Genomic DNA, 23,289 nt, shown 5'->3' with positions numbered 1-23,289 from the left:
TCCATTTCCCACCCACCCAGGAGGGTGTTGAAGAAGCAAATGCTAACTGCTTCCGGGGGGGGGGGGGATATATGTTTGCAACCCACATTAACCTTGAGAATCATGGGAGTTTTGTGCTGTGGTTTTCCTACTGTTTGGTTTGGTTGTTTATAAGTCACACTGGGTTATCCTGGGCAAGATAAATAAAACACAACAATAATTTAGTTATTGATGCTGCATATACTGTATGTCTGGGACGCGGGTGGTGCTGTGGGTTAAACCACAGAGCCTAGGACTTGCTGATCAGAAAGTCGGCGGTTCGAATCCCCGCGATGGGGTGAGCTCCCATTACTCGGTCCCTGCTCCTGCCAACCTAGCAGTTCGAAAGCACATCAAAGTGCAAGTAGATAAATAGGTACCACTCCAGCGGGAAGGTAAACGGCATTTCCATGTGCTGCTCTTGTTCGCCAGAAGCGGCTTAGTCATGCTGGCCACATGATCCGGAAGCTGTACGCCGGCTCCCTTGGCCAATAAAGCGAGATGAGCGCCGCAACCCCAGAGTCGGCCACGACTGGACCTAATGGTCAGGGGTCCCTTTACCTTTACCTTTATACTGTATGTCTAGTTCTTCTCTGGTGCTTTCAGTGCATTGCACCAGCCTGGATTCTGTCTGCCTTGATAGCAGAGCCTTGAATCATCTGCGCAAGGGCAGAATCTACCTCCTTCTTGACACAGAATTTTACTTCTGTAATTGACCAACCATACAACCTCCAATGTACATGAGACTCCTGGCAGGACCATATTGTATACATGAAACAACAACAACAAGTGTGATTTGGACTATTAAAAAAAATGAATGAATGGGTGAATGAACTAGACAGTCAGATTTTTAAAATCTTCTGGCAGACCTGCAACTATGATGAGTTAGATGCTTTTACAATCTGCCCGGCTGCATGCATTGTAACCACAGGCGGCAAATTGGTACACCCTTGCGACTGCTTAAAACCTTTTGAAAGTTTTAGTCCTAAGGGCTCTGTACTAAATAAGTGTAAAGTTTCATCGAAAGGCACTTGGGGGAGGCGGTGGCGGGGAGCCTGTAAAGGCCATGCTATTCTTTGTTAATTTTTTTATTCAATTAAGAAGCATATGCTGATTACTTTTAGCTGCGTCCCCCTGATACAATTCAGATGTAAATCACATCTTTGCAGTCAGCTGCTGCCGCTTAAGCAGAAATATTTTGACACAATAATTATAGGGCTGAAACTATGCTTTGCATTCGTGTATAAAACACTCATTAAATTAAAATTCTTCCATGAAATCACGAAAATAAACAGTCTGTCTGAGCTGGCATCAACAAATTCGCAGGATACTTCTGCGTTTTCTCAGAGCTGGCCTTCAGATGACTGAGTTACGGGGGCCCTCGCGTCGCCAGCAGAGTGCTAGAGTTCGCATTCTTTTGAAGGTTCCCATTCTGCTTGTTGTTTTTAATATTCCTGCTATGATTGTTTTTACAACTTGCATGGTTTTAAAGCTATTAAGCTTCAAAGGTGTGGGAGAAATTAGAAAGGCGATCGCCGGCCGCATTCAAAAGGGTCCGGGTGATCTAATGGTGGCAACACTTCTGCGCCAGCGTGGATTAGAGGCGGACGACAGGGCACGGCACCAGATACAGCACCTCAGGTCCCACTATTATGACTAAAAGGCAGGATATGCACTTCATGCTCAATTCCTTGAGAAGTTCAATAGAACTCTGGCAACCTGGAGAGGGGGGAGAAGGGACACGGATCATGGGTATTTGGATAACCCGTCCCTCTAAAGGGAGGGATTTCCATTTTCAGCTCTTAATGGGTCAGGAAAGGCTACAAGCCAAGGAACTCCAAGACAAAAGTGGGAATTAGTACTATTGAACATCTGTAAATGAGACGCGCAACAAAATGGTGCAGTGCATCGTTAAGGGTTCCAGTCGACTAGCCATGTGGTTTTTTATTTGTTTGTTTGTTTGTTCTGCAGTTCCCAACTCCATGGTTTTTGGGAGTGGGTCGGTTCCAAAGTGGCAGCCAATGGCTCCTCAGCACACTCAGTCATCCTTAGGCTGGTTTTTGTAGTTTTGAACACAGGTCTGGGGTTTTTTGTTTTTTTAAAGTTTTTTGTACTTCTGCAAACCTCCCACTTGTTTCTCAGTGATGCTGTTTCTGCTTGAAAACCACCGGCATTCAGAACCTGAATTCAAGAGCCCTGCTCTATTTATCCAGCTTTTCTCACATCCTGTTCTCACAGTTGCCAACCAGATGCCCAAGGAGAGACCACAATCAGGACTTGAATCTAATAGCTCTCTACCACTCGTGTTTCCTGCAACTGGTATGAGAGTAAAAAGGTAAAAGGTAAAGGACCTCTGGATGGTTAAGTCCAGCCAAAGGCGACTATGGGGTTGCAGCGCTCATCTCGCTTTCAGGCTGAGGGAGCCGGCGTTTGTCCACAGACAGCTTTCCAGGTCATGTGGCCAGCAGGACTAAACCACTTCTGGTGCAATGGAACACTGTGAATGGAAACCAGAGTGCACGGAAACGCCGTTTACCTTCCCACCTCAGTGGTACCTATTTATCTACTTGCACTGGTGTGCTTTCGAACTGCTAGGTTGGTAGGAGTTGAGACAGATCAATGGGATTTCACCCAGTTGCAGGGATTTGAACTGCCGACCTTCTGATTGGCAAGCCCAAGAGGCTCAGTGGTTTAGACCACAGTGGCACCCCCATCCCTATGAGAGTATACCACCTCCAATACTAGGGAGAGTAGCTGATGATGGCCTTGTCCTGTGTGAAATTAATCTCCTTTTAAAGCCATCCAAGATGGTGGACATTATTACACTTCACAACCCTCGGCAAGATAGGATGCCCACCTAATCTCCACAAGATTATTGTGTCCTTCCATGACAGCATGCCCCACCCTGCATAGTCTGAAGGTTCATCCATGGATGCCTTCCTGATAAAGAGCAGTGTGAAACACAGGTATGTTCTCGCTCCTCCAAGTCTCTTTGGCATATTCTTATCCCTCTTCTCTCCTATGCTTTCAGCTCTACTGAAGATGGTGTGTACTTCTTCCATTCAAGGAGGAATGGAGGTCTATTCAACCTGGCACATCTCACGCCAAGACAAAAGTGTGGTGGGTCCTTATCTGAGAGATGTTGTTTGCAGATGATGCAGCCTTGAAAGTGCACTCCGACAAAGCTCTACGCAAACTCATCATCCGTTTTGCCCAAGCCTGCAGGGAGTTCGGCCTCAACATCAGCATGACAAAGGCCAGTGTCCCAGGTCAGGACACCACCAGCACCCCATTAATTAAACAGCACTTACGTTTTGGGAAACCAAGCTCATTCTTTTTCAGCAAGACTTGCTCTTCTCTACTCTAGGCCATTTTATCTTTAATATTACTTTCCACCAGTTTTTTTTTTTTTAATGGAGCAGATGTTAAGCTAACCAACAACTGCTACTAGAGGTAGCGAACAGTATCAGCCAACTGTGTAGGCAGCATAGAAAGGACCATTCCTGGTCCAGAAGACTCGTGATCTCATCAACAATCTAATCCATACTCATCACATCTTTGTGAATTTCAGTATATTCAAGTAGGAATTAGTGTGGCACTACACAGTGCAAGGAACGTGGGGCTTCAACAACAACAAAAAGGCCGCCCAGTGTTGTGTTCCCTCTTTATAATTAGAACAGTTTACCAAGTGTCCTTCTGCCTTTGTAGTTCGTATTTTCCCACTCTTGCTCCATCACATTGGCTGCTTCTGAAATAATGTCAGGAAGGAAGAAGCTCCTTTAGATGGTTCAGAGGAGGAACCCAGAACTCAGCAGACTAATGTGAATGCAAAAGTGTGTTTGTTTAACAACTAGCTATGATGTACCGTATTTTTCGCTCTATAAGACGCACCAGACCACAAGAGGAGGAAAACAAGAAAAAAAAAATTCTGAATCTCAGAAGCCAGAACAGCAAGAGGGATCACTGCGCAGTGAAAGGAGCAATCCCTCTTGCTGTTCTGGCTTCTGGGATAGCTGTGCAGCCTGCATTCGCTCCATAAGATGCACACACATTTCCCCTTACTTTTTAAGAGGGAAAAAGTGAGTCTTATAGAGCAAAAAATATGGTATATCTGATTTCTCTTCTGCAGTCGCTACTGATAACACTCGGGAATGATCACACAAATAACATGCAAGATGCAGAAATGTCATATATCTGCGTGATGTAATTGCATGGGCTTTGTGATCCTTAGTTAGCTGGGATCATTTCAGGAAGGATATTGACAAGCTGGACCACGTGCAGAGGAGAGTGGCCAAGATGATCCAGGTTCTGGAAACCAAGCCTTAGGAGGTAGGCTTGAGGGAGCTGGGCATGTTTAGTCTGGAGAAAAAGAGAGGAGATATGATAGCCATCTTCAAATATCTCAAGGGCTGTCATGGAAGATGGAGCAAGCTTATTCTCTGCTGCTTCAGAGGGTAGGCCCCATAAGCACTTGGTTGTGCTTGACCACTGTGAGAACCGAGACCCTGGACTTTGATTTGTTGCAGCAGAGCTCTTCTTAAGTATCTGTAATTATATGAAGGGTCCAAGCACAGCCCAAAACGCCAGCTTCAGAGGGAAAGTGGCTGAATTCTCTCTACTCCCAACTTGAACTAGCGGCTCTCCAGAGTCTAAACTGAAGTTCAAACCACTAAGCCTTTTTCTTCTCCTTCTGGGTGTGCAAGTAAGCACACATGTATATACATACTAATCCTTATAAGCCCTAATTGTGTTTTGTTTGTGTTTTTGTTCATCTGTACAATGTCACTGATCTCTATGACATAAAAAAGCAAGCTGTGGTTTCTCTGGCTTTGGGAGTGAACAACACGGGATCTTTTGAAATAAAGATGATGTAATCTCAGTGGTCGAGAACATTTTTGTTACATCTATATTCCACTAGAATCCTCAATTATGGTTTGCTTGGTCTTTTGACTGAAGAGATTCCAGAAAGATGGTCTGCCACGGTAATTGCACCATTTAATCTTCAGATGCGAATCTTAGACTGATCCCTCCGGTCTGATGAAATTACACACACCATGTTATTTTCTCAATTTGCACAAAATGTATATACAATGGTGGCTGCAGGAATGTATACTCAGCTTTAAGTTGTCAGGATGTGTATGTGCATCAGCTTTAGGTAGCGGGGGGTGGGGAGGTGGGAATCAAAACCATTAAAAGAATTTATTAACCAAAAGATTGGAACGTTTAAAAATAAAATAGCTTCCAGTAGAATAATTTCATTTATTTTATTCTATTTTTTTATTGCACCCTCCCTTCAAGGATCTCAGGGTGGCATACACAATTCTTCACCTCATCCCTCTTTTATTTTCCAAACAACCCTGTAAGGTAGGATTGACTAAAGTTGCGCTGTGAGTTCTGCGGCTCAGTGCAGACTTGAAACTGGATCTCCCTAGGCCTAGTCCAACACTATCATACCTGCCAAGTGCCCTGAGGGGAAAGGGACATCCTGTTTCTCATGTGAGATCATGGTGAGATTTTGCCCCGGGGAAAGCACTTTTTTCAGGGTGAGAGCAAGGCACGGGTCAAGTGACTTGTCCGGGAGCATCTCCTGGAAGACGTGCGTCCCAGTTTTGGGTCTCCAAAACTTGGACATTATGCACGATCTCAGCACCTGGACTCTTCCAGATGTTAGAATTGTAGAGTTGGAAGGGACCACAAGGTCCATCTAGTCCAAGCCCCTGCAATGCAGGAACAGGGGTCTCAAAACAATGACCCTGAGTTGAAGAGTCTCTTACTCTACCCACTGAGCTATCCCAGCTTTTGTTGGACTACAGCTCCCATCAGCCCCAGCCAGCATGGCCCATGGCCGGGAATGATGGGAGTTATAGTCTGAGGGCACTAGGCAGGGGAAGGGCTACACTGGGCTTCATATTTAAGCTCCTCAGAATCTCTCTTTCAATATCACCTTTTCATTTCAGGAGGGAGCAGACTTCAGACTTGCTAGATCTACTTTATTTTTCACTAGAGCCCCGAAATCTACTAACCCGGGAGCATAAGAAGATCCCCGTTGCATCAGGCCAGCGGCTCTTCTAGCCAGCATCCTGTTCTCACAGTGGCCAACCAGGTGTCTATCAGAAACCCACACAAGACCACTCTCCTCCTCCTGTAGTTTCCAGCAAGCGGTCTTCAGAAGCATTACTGCCTCTGACCATGGAAGGAGAGGAGAGCCATTATACCTAGTGGCCATTGAAATGCTTAATCTCCATGCATTTGCATAATCCACTTTTCAGGCCACCCACGTTGGTGGCCATCACTGCCTCCTATGGGAGAAAGTTCCATAGTTTAAAGCTGCGTGTAGAAGTATTTTGTTTTGTAGGACAATTTTGTTGGTCAAAAAAAGCATGTGTGGCTTTCCCTTGCTCCCCAGGCTCACCTACAAGCATCTAACCATTTCATTGCTTACTGATAGGAAGGCTTCTTTTCAGAAACCAGCCCTCCTCTTCTGAACCAAGCCCCCAGCCAGCTGTCTTTGTACTTTCACTTCCCCATCTCTTTAAATAGCTCTTAATAAGCAGCACATCAAACATTCTTAAAGCTTCCTGTAGCTAAACCATAACATCTATGCGGGTGGGGTGGGGTGGGGAGAAGAGAGATATTCTTGACCCAGATTCCCAATCTGTTTCCTTTAAACCCAATAAAATGTACGTTGTGAGGCTTAAGGGCAGAGGGCTTCGCTGGGCTGAAAAATAAGTCAGCAAATGCAAAACATGAAAAACCCCAAGTATCGGTATATGATATTCTTCTATTTCAATATTCCTTTGATATTCCACTGTGAAACCTACACTTGTTGGGGTTTCATGCATTTTTCTCCATTTCCCCCACTTTGATTTCTCCTGACTTTCCCCCTTTGGATTTAGGTTCCTGCAACCACTGGACTGCAGGCTAGAAATACTTGATACTTGTTTCCGGAAAGTGGTTCCACGCAGCTGGTTGTTGGATGAGATACTATGCCGTTTGGTCACTTTCTCTGCTTGGAAACCGGGTTGTCCGCTGAAATGCTTTTTTATATATATCCCGCCCTCCCCAGCCGAAGCCGGGCTCAGAGTGGATAACAACAGTAAAATAATACAACACTCTAAAATCAGTTCATTATAAAATCAGTTCAAATCAAATTAATGGCAACCATTGGTCTAGAGTTCCGTGAGGATTGCCAAAGGAGGGGGTCAGGCTGTGCCCTGGCCAAAGGCCTGGTGGATCAGCTCTGTCTTGCAGGCCATGCGGAAAGATGTCAAGTCCTGCAGGGCCCTAGTCTCTTGTGACAGAGCGTTCCACCAGATCGGGGCCACAGCCGAAAAAGCCCTGGCTCTGGTTGAGGCCAGGCTAACTTCTCTGTGGCCTGGGACCTTCAAGATGTTTTTATTTGAAGACCGTAAGTTTCTCTGTGGGGCATACCAGGAGAGGCGGTCCCATAGGTACAAGGGTCCTAGGCCGTATAGGGCTTTAAAGGTTAAAACCAGCACCTTAAACCTGATCCTGTACTCCACCAGGAACCAGCGCAGCTGGTATAGCACTGGGTGAATGTGATCCCACAGCGAGGACCCCTTAAGGAGTCTTGCAGCAGCATTCTACACCCACTGGAGTTTCTGAGTCAATCTGAAGGGCAGCCCCACATAGAGTGAGTTACAATAATCCAGTCTGGATTTTTATTGAATACTGGTCTTCCCACACCACCCCCGCACCATGCCCTTGTATAAGAGAACTTCAGAGAGATAAAATGAAGGCTGGGACCTGTATCATAACGTTCCAGGACAGAATGCTTCTGTTTTGCCAGCCAGCAGTGCCCTGTTCCAGGATACCCCATTGCCTCTCTCTCCAGTTTTCCATCCCCACCACCACAATACCATCTGCTTAAAAGGATCGGGAAGCAGGAGATGGGAAAGACTTCCAACCTTTGACCTTGGAGCAGGGATGGCGAACCTTTTGCCCTCCAAGTTTATGGAAAGATAAAGTGCTCAGTGGCTGCTATCCCTAATGGCTATGCTCCACCTCCACTGTTGGAAACAGTATGCCTGGAAATCACAAGTGGGGAAAGCACTGTTGCACCCAGGTCCTGCTTGCAGATTTCCCATAGGCAACTGGTTGGCCACTGTGGGAAGAAGATGCTGGACTAGACAGGTCTTCCGCCTGATCTGGCAAGGCTCTTGTTGTATTCTTATGTTCAGGTGTTGCTGCATTACAACTCCCGTCATTCCTGACTGTTGACCTTGCTGATGGGAATTGGAGTCCAAAACATCTGTAGGGTACAATGTTCTCTGTTCCTGCCTGGAGCAGTAGTGAAGCATATGCCCGTGCTGCCCGGGGCAGGCACATGGGGCACGCCTCCGAGGAGGGCGGGGCGCAAAGGGTGCCCTCCCACGCGCCACAGTTCAGGGTAGGAGAGGGGTGGGGAAGCTGTGGTTCACTCTCCCCCTCCTCTCCACTACCGGGTCAGACATGACATGGCGACGGAGGTACAGAAGCTGGGCTTGGGGCACCAACGCCAAGGAGTGGGTGGCAGCATTGCCGCTGACCCTCATGCTCTCTGCCACTGGGTCAAACCTGACCCGGCATTGGAGCTGCTGTCCCTGGGTGTGCCTCGCCATGGCAGAGGAGGGCTGCTCTCTACTGCCAGGTCAGAAGAGCTGCTGCTGCCAGGTGTGCTGTGGCCAAGAAAGGTGGGCAGCAGCGGTGCCGTCCACTCACCTGCTCTTTTTGCCCTGGTTCAGGGCAGAGTTGCACCAAGCACTACAGTACCTTCTGGCGTGGAGCCAGGCTCCAATGAAGGAGTCTGCTGTGGGGGCACCTGTTTGCACCCAGCTGTGTTTTTAAAACACATATTTCTGCCAATTTGTCACCCCCCCCTCGGTGATGACACACGGGGCGGTCTGTACCCACCGCACCTCCCTTCCAATGCCACTGGCCTGGAAACGACTTCTCCTTCTCCTTCTTCAATCACTTGTAGCCGAGTAAGATTGTCTGACTGTGAAGGCCAGTTCTGGATCCCCACGTCCTTCCACAGTGGGGACATAGGTTTCCAGGCAGGAGTTGATCATGGTGAGGGTTTGCCAAATGTTCCTTCTTCTTAGCACGTTTCTCCCTTTTGTCTTGAGTTCGAGTGGTTTCAAAACCCATGACACCTTTGGTAAAGGCTGTTCTCCAATTGGAGCCCTTGCAGGCCAGTATTTCCTGGTTGTTGGTGTTTATACTACATTTCTTTATATTTGCCTTGAGAGAGTCTTTGAACATGAGACTAGACAACACTGGCTAGATCAACAAATATTCACACCTAGTATAAGGCAACTTCCTATTTCTCTTTTTAACAAAAAAAACCCCACTCTTATTATAATGGAATACTGTTTTCATTTACCCTTCTGCTTTACACCGTGCTTTTATACCACAAGTATAATTTCCACATCTAATATGGTTGGCAGAGCTTAAAACATATGAGAAGAAATCAGAATTATTAAGGGTTAACCAAAATATTTATTACTGATTCCCCCCCCCAAAAAAAAACCAATCTGCAAATGTTTCCTATTACAGTCTGATCCAAAGAATTTACTTATTTTATATAAATATAAACACACAATGGTATGGCCTCTTTTCAAAAGAGCTCAATTCCGCTGCTTATGCCCCAGATTTTGAAGTTATTCTCCTTTTGAGTGAAGCAGTAAACACAGCCAATACCTGTTTATTCAGAAGGAACCAAGAATCATTCGACAAATTTGTTGGCTTCCCTGTAATTTGCAAGTCATCATGTCATATGCCTCTTTCTTAGCGCAAATTGCTTAACACATCCACCCACATTGACTAAAGATGCCAAAAATCAATTTGGCAAGTATTCATTATACAGAAATCACTTCTTTTTTTAAACAACGCAGAAAGGTTAGCAAAAGAATCATAGCTATTAAGGAGGATGGAATTGAATAAGGTGCCAGAACATAACAAGAAGGAAAAAAAGGATTGGAACAAGTGGCTGAAAAGCAGCTCTGAAAAGCTTTTACCAGCTTACCCTGGGCTCATCCAGAAGACCTGCTTTTGGCTTGCACAAAACTTTCACAGAGGTTACACCACGTCCAGTCTTTAATGAGCATTCATTCTGACTTGTATGCTGGGAGGTTATGCGAGAACAATCATCCTGATTTGATTGCACTGTGATTATATGTATTCCCATTAAACATTTGTTCCTGCCGCATCTTTCAGTGCGTTTGTCCATCCCTTTCCTGTCCATCAAAAGTTGATTTAGTTTCAGGGTTTTAAAAGTGCAATAGTTGATCTAGAGGGTGACTTGCAGTTCAGTATCATTACAGTAGTGGGTGGCCAGGTTGATTTGTCTCTGCGGCTCTGCCTTACTAAGTTTTGCAGCAGACAGCAGCACAGGGTGCAAGAGGCAGTTTAGAGTGCAGTTCTCAGTCTGTGTCATTCCAGGCCCGTGTGTCACCATAGGCATGTGGCTTGCTCTGCAGCCTCTTTTTGTTTGATCTCCCTATCACCTATATATTGCTGTTGCATGTTGTTCTGCTCAACCTTGCTATGGCATAGCCAGTTGCCACATTCAGGGCCAGGTTGGAATTTTCTTAGTTAGAGAATTGGCTCCAGCCCTCTGGTTTTTGCCATCCTCATAGCAATTGTCACAACTTTGTTGTTTTAGGCATTGGATAGGCAGAGTCTTGGTTGGCGGGGAGGTTTTAGTCTCTGCCTGACCCCTCCGAAAATGGAGTACGTTTCCGAGCACATTTCAAAGTGTTGGTGCTGACCTTTAAAGCCCTAAACGGCCCTCGGTCCAGTATACCTGAAGGAACGTCTCCACCTGCACCGTTCAGCCCGGACACTGAGGTCCAGCGCCGAGGGCCCACTGGCAATTCCCTCGCTATGAGAAGCCAAGTTACAGGGAACCAGACAGAGGGCCTTCTCAGTAGTGGCACCCGCCCTGTGGAATGCCCTCCCATCAGATGTCAAGGAAATAAACAACTACCTGACTTTTAGAAGACATCTGAAGGCAGCCCTGTTTAGGGAAGTTTCTAATGTTTAATAGGTTATTGTCTTTTAGTGTTTTATTGGAAGAAGCCCAGAGTGGCTGGGGGGGACCCAGCCAGATGGGGGCGGGGTATAAATAAATTATTATTATTATTATTATTATTATTATTATTATTATTATTATTATTATTATCCCGTTAAAAGTAGGTGGAATGATGGATGCTAATGTTACCTTTGGGTAGTACAATCTAGTTTCTATGCACACTTATGCACCCCTCTCTATAATCCATACAAGCAAACAAGATGCATTGTCAGAGTTCAAGGACAAATTCCAGTCAGGCAAAGGCACTCGAGGAGGAAGCAAAGTAGGGACCAGGAGCAGGTGCATCTGGGCAATGGGTGTGGCGTAAGGAGAATCCTGAAGGCCAGGCAGAGAAGCTTGGAGAGTGGCGCTCCTGGTTTACAGCAATTTGCTTCCCGCATCCTACTTGCAAGGAGCATCTGCTTATAGAAATTTAGTCCTGCCTGCATGTTACGTTTTCCTTGAAAGAGAGCTGGGCGCGGGCGGGGGGGGGGGCTAGAAGAAGCCTCCTTGTTTCTGCTATGTCTGAGAGGTCAACTTCCACCAGTAAAGGGTCCTGTGAGCACAAATCGTAAGAGCTTTTGGGAGCTGTTTCCAATTTCTGCGAAACAGTAAATCCACTTGTTTTTATTTCTCCGTTCTGTAAACATTTCTCTGTCTCACATGGTAACAGCTGTTTACAGAGAGCAGCAGTAACAACATGGGACAATGGGATTATAGTATTACATCAATATGCCCAAACCATCATAAAACAAAAAAAAAATCAGAAATTAGAAAATCTGAAGATTATTAAATGGGTTGTATTATGAAGCATAGCACTTCTTGCCTCCTGCTGCAGTGAACTCTATCTGTAATTATTTTCTTCAAAAGCACAAAGCAGTCTTTAACGGCATAAGAATAATGGGAATACACTTTTAATGGTAACAAAAATCAATCCTTTACAGATTAGAACAGGGAATAGGTCATAATAATGCTCTATACAATTTTGCATGGGGTGGAGAAATAATAGAACTTGGGGTCATCCAATGAAACTGATAACTATAGAAGATTCAGGAGGAAGTATTTCTTCACTAGGGATAGTAGCATCTGTCATAGAAGCATAGAATTATAAAGTTGGAAGGGACCGTGAGGGTCATCGAGTTCAGTGTTTCCCAACTTTGGGTATCCAGCTGTTATTGGACTACAACTCCCACCATCCCTAGCTAGCAAGACCAGTGGTCAGGGATGATGGGAATTGTAGTCTGAAAACAGCTGGAGATCCAAGGTTGGGCAACATTGATAGTCCAACCCCTGCAATGCAGGAATCTCTGTCAATTTCAGTTCTCTCGGTTTCTCATTTTTCCAACCTTCAGTTCAGTTCTCCACATTTCTGCAGCAATTTGTGGGTTGTTGTTGTTTTTAAAGAAAATCTTCATGAAAATTCATCAGTTCTAGTGCAAATTAATCCTGTTAAACACATTTTTGCAAGCAAGTTCCCCATATGTAATGCAGTTTTGTATGTTAATTTCACAAGTATATTCATTTTTATGCACATTAATATATGGAGTTTTGCAAACAAGGACTGGTTTGAGAACTGCATCACAAAATTTGGATAAGTGTAAGTTTATTGTTGTCTCCCATACTGTTTGGGAAAGTGCCAATTCAATATATTTGCTTTAAAATGTGGAGGGAATTAAATTTCTTCACACACCATGTGATACTTTTATGGACCTCACTATCCATGGCTGTTAGTCATAACAGTTACAGAGAACCTCCAGGTTCAGAGTCAACACACTTGTGAATACCACATGCTATGGAGCAACAATGGAAGTGGGCTGTTGCCCTTGCCAGGTCATGCTTGTGGGCTTACCAGAAACAAATGGTTGACCGCTTTAGGGAACAGGATGTTGGTGTAGACCAGCCTTCCTCAGGCTGGTGCCCTCCAAATGTTGCAGGGCTACAACTCCCATCTCCACTGACAATTGTGCAATACCGACTGGGACTGATGGGTTTCCAGAGGACCCCATAATGAGGAAGCCTGGTCCTGGTGGGTGGTGGGTGTGTTGCAGCAAGGCGATCCTTCTGTCCCCATGTTCTTATAACCCACAGTTATTTTTAAATGTCACAAACTAATTTCAATCTAACACACAAAGAGTTGCTGTTGCTCATTCACAGTGCCGGATTAAACCCTGTGGAGTCCCCTAGGCAGTTGAAATCTCGGGGTGGGGACCTTGCAAATTATCTCCTAATACTCTTGAATATTCTACTAGGGCTGGAGTTGGTGGGAACTCATAAAAATAAAAATTATAATTATAATAATTATACACACACCGCCCATCTGGCTGGGTTTCCCCAGCCTCTAAGGGCAGCTCCCAACAGAATATTAAAAACACCATCAAACATTAAAAACTTCCCTAAACAGGGCTGCCTTCAGATGTCTTCTAAAAGTCAGATAGTTGTTTAGTTCCTTGACATTTGATGGGAGGGCATTTCATAGGACGGGTGCCACTACCAAGAAGGCCCTCTGTCTGGTTCCCTGTAACCTCACTTCTCAAAGTGAGGGAACTGCCAGAAGACACCCGGAAGTGGACCTCAGTATCCGGGCTGAAAGATGAGGTGGAGACGCTCCTTCAGGTATACTGGGTTGAGGACTTTCAGGTATACTGGGTTTAGGACTTTAAAGGTCAGCACCAACAATGTTGAAGGCGTCATTATGCTTGGGTTTAGAAGACACTTTAAGGAACATCATGAATTCCCAGAAAGCAACACACTAACTCACAAAAATCTTTGTATCTGGAGGTTTCTCATGAACTAAGAAAGCTTGATTGCAATTTTCTTTCAAAATCAAATCAAGATTATTTTGACCTATTATCGTAGGGCCCCTTAAAGTTGTGGGGCCCATAGGCCAGTGCCTACTCTGCCAATCTGGTAATCCAGCACTGCTCGTTCAGTGATTGCTTGATCGTGGGACTGCCGTGTGTTGGTGAAGAAAAGGATCTGAAATGAACCAGGTGACATGGTTCAGCAGAAGCCTGTTCATCTGTGTGACACAGCCTGCAGATCTACTGATCGAAGACGTGCCTGTTTTATCTCCATATGCTCTGCTGACATGGACTTTATTATTTCTGACAAGACAAAAGTTTTTGAAGGACATTAATCCTAACTCAATATTTCTCAGGTGTTTTATCCCGTCTGAAAAGCTACCAATCCCTACAGACCCTCATTTGCTTCTTGCCCTTTTGGTCGCGTTCTCTGGGATTGATCAGCATCGCGCTCTTTGCAGAACCTGCCATGGGGCCGATTTGTCATATTTCTCACACAGAGTTCTTTCGGTGGGGGCAAAGTGGATAGACAAATGATTGCCCTCAAGACAGTAATATGATGCACAGCCGGAATTGTTCTTTTGCCTGTTGTACATAAGAGGAGGAGGTTCAGGACTGAGCAATTGCACACACAGTGCTCTTCTTACAGAGCTCAAGAACAGCCCATCGCTAATGGCTCTTAGGAAGCTCAAGGGCTGACCCATCAGTCGTGAATCCTCCAGGATATGCTAGAGTCTAATCTGTCAGCGTTCTTATGGCTGCCATTAAAGGTGGTAGATATTCAGGTCCTGTCACATGACAGGGTTCTAACCCCTGAAAGGAGTCTGGACCGTGTCATGTGACTGGAGCCAGACCCATAAATACCACTCACCAAGCAGCACTTTTCCATGTCATGCCTTTATTGCACAAGACGATCCTGTTTCCTCTCTGTAATATCATGTTGTATTTCCCAGTATTCCCTGTAGCCTTTAGGTCAGTACTTAGGAAGCTTGAGAGCCTTGGCGTTTCATAAAATCAAATGGATTTTCTAAAGCTAATGAAAGAGCTAAAGTAAGGCGCCAGATGTCTGGATTTGACCTGGGAAGCACAATAATTATCTGCAGGAAAGCCTTTCTCCTTGATGCTGAATATCCAGTATATATATATAACACAGCCTTTGCCAACTTGGTCCCCTCCAGATGTTTTGGAGCCACAGTTGCCATAACTGAATCAGGGAACTGTAGCTATGCACCTTAAAAGAAGCATTAGGCCACCCCAAATGCCACTTCCACACCACAAAGGATCTCTCTCTCTTCTCTTTGGCGATCACTCATAGCCGAGTAAGATTGTCTTCCATAAACACGGTTTTAACAATGAGTCCATAAGTGACTGTGAAGGCCAATTCTGGATCCACACGTCCTTCCACAGTGGGGACATTGGTTTCCAGGCAAGAGTTGATCATGGTGTGGATTTGTCAAGCCTGCCTTCCTCTTAGGATGTTTCTCCCTTGCGTCCTGAGTTCAAGTGTCTTCTGTGGCATGCCATAGAGTTGAGTCTGGCCCAATTCTTTCTTTTTCCACTAGGCACTGCCAACTATAGCAACTTCACACAAAACCTCACAATTTCAAATGAAATGTTTATTTAGCTTGTCCTGGGTGTATCTAGTCTCTTGGTGTCTGTCTGTCTTAGGAAACAATGGATGAGTGCACCTTTGGGCGTGAAGTCAAGCTGTTGGAAGGTTGCAGCGCCTGCTGTGGCTGTAGAGACCGATATGGGAGAGACATGTTTTGCTGCAGCTGGGGCAGATGAAGGCATCCAGTTTTGCTGCTGCAGATGCGCTATGGTGTTTCTTCTCTGTGCACTCCTCCCAGCGGTCATTCCTCCTCTGGTCACTGCTATGGATACACAACATGGCTGCCTGTCTCTAGGCACTGTGGTCGTCTGCAAGGGATTCCTGCATGGCAAGGTTGATGTTGCCAGTCTTCATGTTATTTTTCCAGACATCTTTGTAACACTACTTGTTTATTTTCAGATGAGCCATCATAATGATCATCCATTTCCTCCTAAAATAGATGTTCACCGTCTGCTGAACTTAAATCCTGGTTACCACAGTTGGGGAGTTTGCACGTATCCATGCACATGAGCCCATTTTTTAGGCACACACATTTTGGTAGCTCACACTTCCTTGCGCAATTGCAGGCTGGTAGACGAAGCACAGCCTCAGACGCTGGCAGACTCTCTAGCCATTATATAGCTAGCCACCCATCTCTGACTTCCAGCCCCTGCCCACAGGACTTGGTGTTCTTGGGTCCTGCTCTAAACACCTTCTCCATATCATGGGCTGATAACCTGCACATTGAGCGCGTTTAATTAAACATTCCTGCATGGTGGCAATTGGTAGATCTCTACCTTTCCTTTCTTAGCACAGAACAGGTGGTACCTTCGATCCTCAGCATTCAGTGCAGAAAGTATGGGAGCACAAAGACAGCATAAAGACCTGGAGATACTGAATATAACCTAGAGTATCCACAAGTGTACAAGTTATAAGTTAGTGGAGGAAATGTCTGTCAAAAGGTAACAACAAACCAGAATACAAATGAAATATTACAGAGAGAAGCCGGGGGTGGGGAGGAGTTAATCACCATGGTCAATAAGAAATGCTATAAAATAAATAAAGATGGCAATGAGGAGGTGCCTTCTCACTATACCTGAAGAACGCTTCTGCATGCATCCATGCTGATCCAGAAGGCTCTGAAGCAGTTCTGGTCTGATCTGCTGACACAGAAGTTGTTATGTGCCTGGGATTTAGGAATAGAATTGTAGCGTAAGTGCATTTGCCAGTAAAAGGAAGGCAAGTTCCCTAGAAATCTTGGGAAACAAACAAGAAAGCATTTTTTGAATTGGATCCTTGATTATTCGTCTGCGGAGATAATGGGAAAACTATGGACATGTTGACTTTATGTTCCCAAACTTTCTGCTCTTCCAATTCCATCCTTCCAGGATAGCAGTTGCTTGTACTGAAGTGAACCTCATAATCCCCATTAGTTCCAGTGGTGAAACAAACAATGCCTTGCTCCACCACAGCTAAGGGACTTTCCAGACAATCAGCCTGTAGTGCAGCAAATTGGGCAGTTGTTGCTCATTTGTCACAGCAGATCTGCACAGTTCCCCCAAGGTTTATGCTTCTGTTGCAGAAGTGTAACTTTTCCAGCGCTCAAACCACAATGTGGAAGGAGAAGTATTTCCCTCCCTCCATAGTACATAGCAAGTACAGTGGCACCTCGGGTTACAGACACTTCAGGTTACAGATGCTTCAGGTTACAGACTCCGCTAACCCAGAAACAGTACCTCGGGTTAAGAACTTTGCTTCAGGATGAGAACAGAAATCGTGTGGTGGCGGTGCGGTGGCAGTGGGAGGCCCCATTAACTAAAGTGATGCTTCAGGTTAAGAACAGTTTCAGGTTAAGAACAGACCTCCAGAACGAATTAAGTTCTTAACCCAAGGTACCACTGTATTCTTGCCAGTGCTGTGTGCAGTATGATTGTATGAGCATCATGAACATCTATTGGATCATCATACCTGTGATATGGTTGTTGATGAATGGCGATGTCCATCATGCCTAAATAATTTTTGAATTTTGCATTTAGAAGCTGAGCAGTCTTGCACCCGCACTCACATAAAACAGCCTTAAAACAAAACAAAAACCAGCAAGGCGACCTCCGTCTTCCATTCTGAGAACTCTGCCTTTTCATTTCAGGTATTGTAGAGTTATAGAATCATGGGGTTGGAAGGGACCCAAGGGTCATCTAGTCCAACCTCCTGCACTTCAGGAATTACAGCTGAACAATCCCTGGCAGATAGCCATCCAACCTCTTATTTAAAAACCTTTAATTAAGGAGGTTATGCATTTACTTATATCATTTCTGCTCTACTGCTCCCATCCCAGCTACGTAACACGGCTCACAGTATGAAGAAAAAACCAGGACCATCAAAAATAAAAATAAAAATTGTCCACAGCTCTAAAGCAGTATAATTCAAAATCCCTTTAGAATGACAACAAAAAATGAACTGGACAATTCATTATTCATTCTGATTTGCTCTCTGCCGGTTTTATGCGCCCTCTCTGAGTTTCTCTGGATTGCACACAGGATTTTCCATTGTTTTGTTTTTATTTTAAGCAGTAGACACAATTCCCTGAAGCAGCCCTACTCCCACACTATCCATTAGGTAAGGGCTGAATGGCATATTACTGGCTTTGAATCAGGATTTAAGGGGCTATTCCACAAAGGCTAAAACGTGTTAGCCTTTGCTTAGGCTCTGCATTATATTTGTCTGGCAAGTGGAGCAGAGTTGCTTGGCACATTAAGGATATAAGATGAGCCTGCTAGACCAGGGCAGTGGCACAAATAGACCAGCATCCTGTTCTCACAGTGGCCAACCCAATGAGTCTGATGGGAGTTGCAGACCCAAACTTCTGAGAGGTACCAGGTTGGCAAAAGCTGATTTAAATTGGGCGCAGATATGGTCAGGTTTGTTGTTTTTTTAAAGTGCTTCCCACAAGTAACGGCAAAGGGCAAAAAAGGGGGTGAGAAGGTCACATATTCATACTCTTATATTTCTTCATTTATTTGATTTGTATCCCACTTTTCCTCCAGGGAGCTGCGAGTGGTTTTTGCCTTCCCCATTTTATCCTCACAACAACCCTGTGAAGCAGGTTAGGCTAAGAGGCGGTGACTGGCCCAAGGCCACCCAAAGACCTTCACGGCCAAGTAGGAATTTGTTCCCTGGTGTCCCAGGTCCTAGTTCAGTACTCTAACCACTACACCATACCCATCAACTGCCCCAGAAAAAAACGGGGCATCCATTTTTTGTTGCACGACAATGGTGCAAAATGGCCGCCGCTATCCCATGCAATTTCAGGCTGCACTTTTTCAGGCATAGCACCCATAAACAAACATTTTGGGGTAATGTGCCCCCAAAAGGCACTTTTGCATGGGTCACATGACTTACACAGAAGTGCGGGCCCAGAAGATAACATGCAAATAAATATTTTGCAGTTTAGTTTTTCAGGTTTTAATTTTGTTTCTTTGTCTTGTCTTGTGTTATTTATTTGTTTTGAATAGTATGTATGTATATCTATATCTATGCAGGTTTTGGTGTCTTCGGGTGTCTTCCCGTGTAAGAGTTGGGGTGTCTAGGCGACGTTTCGACGAGGTCTCACTCGTCATCTTCAGGCTGGTGCTTTCGGCTTCTTGTTACTAGAACAGAGCAGGATCTCAGTGTTTGAGTTCCTATAAATACTGTTGAGGGGGTGTGGTGTATGGCCTCCAACGTTCTGGGCAGAGAGGAAGTTCCTAGGTTAATGTGCCTTTTCTTCTTTTGTTCATTAATTACTTGAGGGATATCTTGAGTGATTACTTGAGTGATATTCTGAGTACCACTTAGGAGGGTCATTAGGTGTGGATTAGTTGCTAAAGCTTTCGTGTCTTGACCTCTTGACCTTGTAAAGAGTTTTTCTGAGAAGATGGTTGTACTGCACTTAGTTGTGCTCTGGCTTGGCTTCGTGTATAGGGGCGAGCTGTGGTTTTGTGCCCTGTGCCAGCCAGATCTGTGTAGGGATTGCAGGGGGGTGCAGCATCCGGAGGTGCCACTATGGTTTGGCTACTGGATGGTGTCTGTAATTTATCTGTGGAGAGGGTCTGGGTTTGGGTCTGGTGTGGTTGATTGGAGATGGCGTTCTGTGTGCCTCTGGTTCTGGTGTCGGTTTTTGTGGGGAGGGCTAATTTCCAGATGTCTGGCAGGCGGGACCACACCCCCCGAAGACACCAAAACCTGCATTCCTGTACCCGTGAAAATCTACGAAAGCATCTATATCTATATCTATATCTATATCTATATCTATATCTATATCTATATCTATATATATATATATATCAGCAACTTCATACCCAGTGGCTCAGGAACACTACAAAAGAACGAAAGATCAGTGCATTTTGGATATTAATGGTTAAAATAATAGAATCATTGAGTTGGAAGGGACCCCAAGCGTCATCTATTCCAACTCCCTGCAAATCAGGAATCACAGCTAAAGAATCGCTGATGGATACAAGAATGCATTATATTAGGCAAACTTGCACTGCGAAATTATGCACATGAGGGAAAGTTGCATACCAAAATGTGTTACGTTAGTAAAATTCGTCATGAAATGCTGATGAATTTTTGTGAGGGCTTTAAAAATGATGAAGAAAAGAAATTGCAAACCGGCGTGGAAAGCCGGAGAGCCGAACATAAGAGTGGGAAAAGGAGAAATTGAGAGAAAGCAAACTTGACAGATTCGCCCATCCCTTCGCTCTGCACATGTTGCCCCCATTCCAGTTTACATTTGTCAACCATAATTTATGCCCCTGCATAATTCATTGCTTAAAATAAATATTGAAGCCCAAGAGGAAAGCTCTGTGCAGGATTTGTAACGTTAAAACAGAAACGCACACCCAAAAAAAAAGTGCCAAGTAAATGGAAGTTGTGGTTAACTTCAGTTCCAGTCTTATTAGCATTCTCTGGGAGTACTGTAAAAGAGACTTAGCATTTAAAAAAATTGGGGGGGGGGGGTATTTTACTAGCCTCTTTTGTGTCTGTTGAACTGCTGCTCTGTCTTTAGTACAATCTCCCGCAATCGAAATCTTCTATTAAAACCACCTGCAGGGCTTTGTCAGCTGAGGCGAAGGCTGTCAAATAATGGGCCTGCTTAAGCCAATACAAGTCATTAGGACGGAGGTGAATTAGAGATCTTGACGTTGCCAATAGGAGCTATCTATGATCAATTGATACCTTCCTCTGATAAAGTGGGGCTCCGCAGAAGACACCCGCTCCCCCCCCCACAGTACCCCCCCCAGCCTCATCCACCTAGGCCTCTAGCCCTGGATCCAATTAGGAGTGAGGAATACCAGGCCCGGGTTTGTGCTGAAAGGCCATCAGTAGGCCTATCCATTAATAACTCTCCAGTGCGCTGTACATTGTAATTGTCAGGCTGCAATTTACAGTAATCCTCCGATGCAAGGGGGGGGGAGAAGAAGAAGAAGGGGGGGTCGTCTTAAAGAGCTGCAGCTGATTTGAAATTCATACAACCAGTTGAAAGAGAGAAAAACAAGATGCACGGGTTAAAAGGCCAGAGCGTGCAAGTGTGTGCGTTGAGTGACAGACATTTTAGTACTAGCAAGGGACCATATTTTAAAAGGTCACTGAAAACTTTTGGCTTGGGCCCTCTGACAAACAATGAACTTTCCATATATTTATTTGCCATCTCTTTGTTTTTACAGCAAGCAGAATAAATGAGTTAAATGACGTTGCGGGGGCCTGCACATTGTCAGCACAGGTTATAAGTCATTATTAAACTCCATCAAATCAGACCCAACCCGGTCTAGGCAACGAGACTAAAAGTTATTTGCATTCCTTCTGTCATAAAAAATCATATCCCCTTACCCCGAGACTTTCGTTTCTTTATTAAATGCAGCCACAAGAGTATTTCAGGTCTGGCAACGTGAGCTCAGGAAACCTTACTCTGTATAACTCAGTGTAACAGCTTAGAACCGATTCCACTAAAATGTCCCAGTTGAGTGTATCTGGGCACTCAATCAAGAAACACATATTACTTTTAAATAAGATTAGCCTTTCTATTTTGCTGCTTAAGTTAAAACTTTTCATGTCATTCTCTGGCTTTGTGTAAACCCCAAACCTTCCTTTCTGGGTTTTTTTTGGGGGGGGGGAGGGGGATGCGTCGCACAAAATTAAAAACCTGAGGCTAAAGGTGTCTGAGCAAACGTCACCTAATGGCAGGGCCGGCTGGTCGGTGACGAGCAAGTGCTATTAAAGAAGATGGATTTCCCTTGTGCTTCCCTGGGTTTGTAATTATGCTGGAGCGGTTAAGTGCCTTTTCCTTCCAATGGCAAAAGCAGCATCTCTGAGTCAAGGACTTAAATGACCTCTCCTCTTGCCCTTTCACCTTCTCCCAAATCCCAGGTCAATACCTGCAATCCCCTCCACGGTCCTTTCATACCTTGCCATTGGGCTAGAGAACACATGGCCCACTGGAGATTATTGGATTCCAACTCCCATTAGCCTTGGACAGTGTTGCCAATAGCCAGGGATGATGGGAGTTGAAGTTCCCCACAAGTTCCCCACCCGTCCTATAAAGTAAGCGCTGGATGAACCCAATACAGTGGTACCTCTAGTTACGAACTTAATTCGTTCCGGAGGTCCCTTGTTAACCAGAAACTGTTCTTAACTAGAGGCATGCTTTCGCTAATGGGGCCTCTTGCTGCTGCTGTGCCACTGGCACACAATTTCCGTTCTCATCCTGGGGCAAAGTTCTCAACTCAAGGTAACTCTTCGAGGTTATTGGAGTTTGTAACCTCAAGCGTTTGTAACCTGAGGCGTTTAATAAATCATACCACTGTATGAGGCTCCCCCTGCTTGTTGCATACATACCTGCCAACCACAAGATGTTTAGGAATGCCCTCCTGTATATTCCCCCAATTTGAGATCTGGTGATAAGGTCTACGTATCCCGTTGTTCTCTCGTGCTTTATTTTGCAATGCCAAAATTGGCTTCTGAGTAGCTTGCAAGTTTAAAAACCAATAACACAAGCATTGAAGTATAAAAATCCACATTAACATACCCAATAAAACAATTTTGCCAAAACATTAAAAGGTAAGCATCCATAATTAAAACATAAAAGGATCGTCATCCATGATCAGAACATGATTAGCATCCATGACTAGGTAAACGTAAAGGGACCCCTGGCCATTAGGTCCAGTCGCGGACGACTCTGGGGTTGCGGCACTCATCTCGCTTTATTGGCCAAGGTAGCCGGCATACAGCTTCCGGGTCATGCTACCAGTATGACTAAGCTGCTTCTGGCAAACCAGAGCAGCGCATGGAAGCGCCAGTTACCTTCCCACCGCAGCGGTACCTATTTATCTACTTGCACTGGCGTGCTTTCGAACTGCTAGGTTGGCAGGAGCAGGGACCGAGCAACGGGAGCTCACCCCATCATGGGGATTTGAACCGCCGACCTTCTGATCGCCAAGCCCTAGGCTCTGTGGTTTAACCCACAGCGCCACCCGCGTCCCAGCATCCTTGATTACACTTCCATATTTCACAGGTGAAAACAGACACACCTTGGTGATGCCCTTAAGTCTCCTAGAATTATAGAATCACAGAATTGTAGGGTTGAAAGGGAACCCTACAACTGAGAGCCAGTGTGGTGTAGTGGTTTAAAGCGGTAGTCTCGTAATCTGGGGAACCGGGTTCGCGTCCCCGCTCCTCCACAAGAAGCTGCTAGGTGACCTTGGGCTAGTCACACTTCTTTGAAGTCTCTCAGCCCCACTCACCTCACAGAGTGTTTGTTGTGGGGGAGG

Source organism: Podarcis bocagei (genome assembly GCF_964188305.1).
Source record: "Podarcis bocagei genome assembly, chromosome: 1".
Lineage (NCBI taxonomy): Eukaryota > Metazoa > Chordata > Lepidosauria > Squamata > Lacertidae > Podarcis > Podarcis bocagei.
This window is presented reverse-complemented; position numbering follows the sequence as displayed.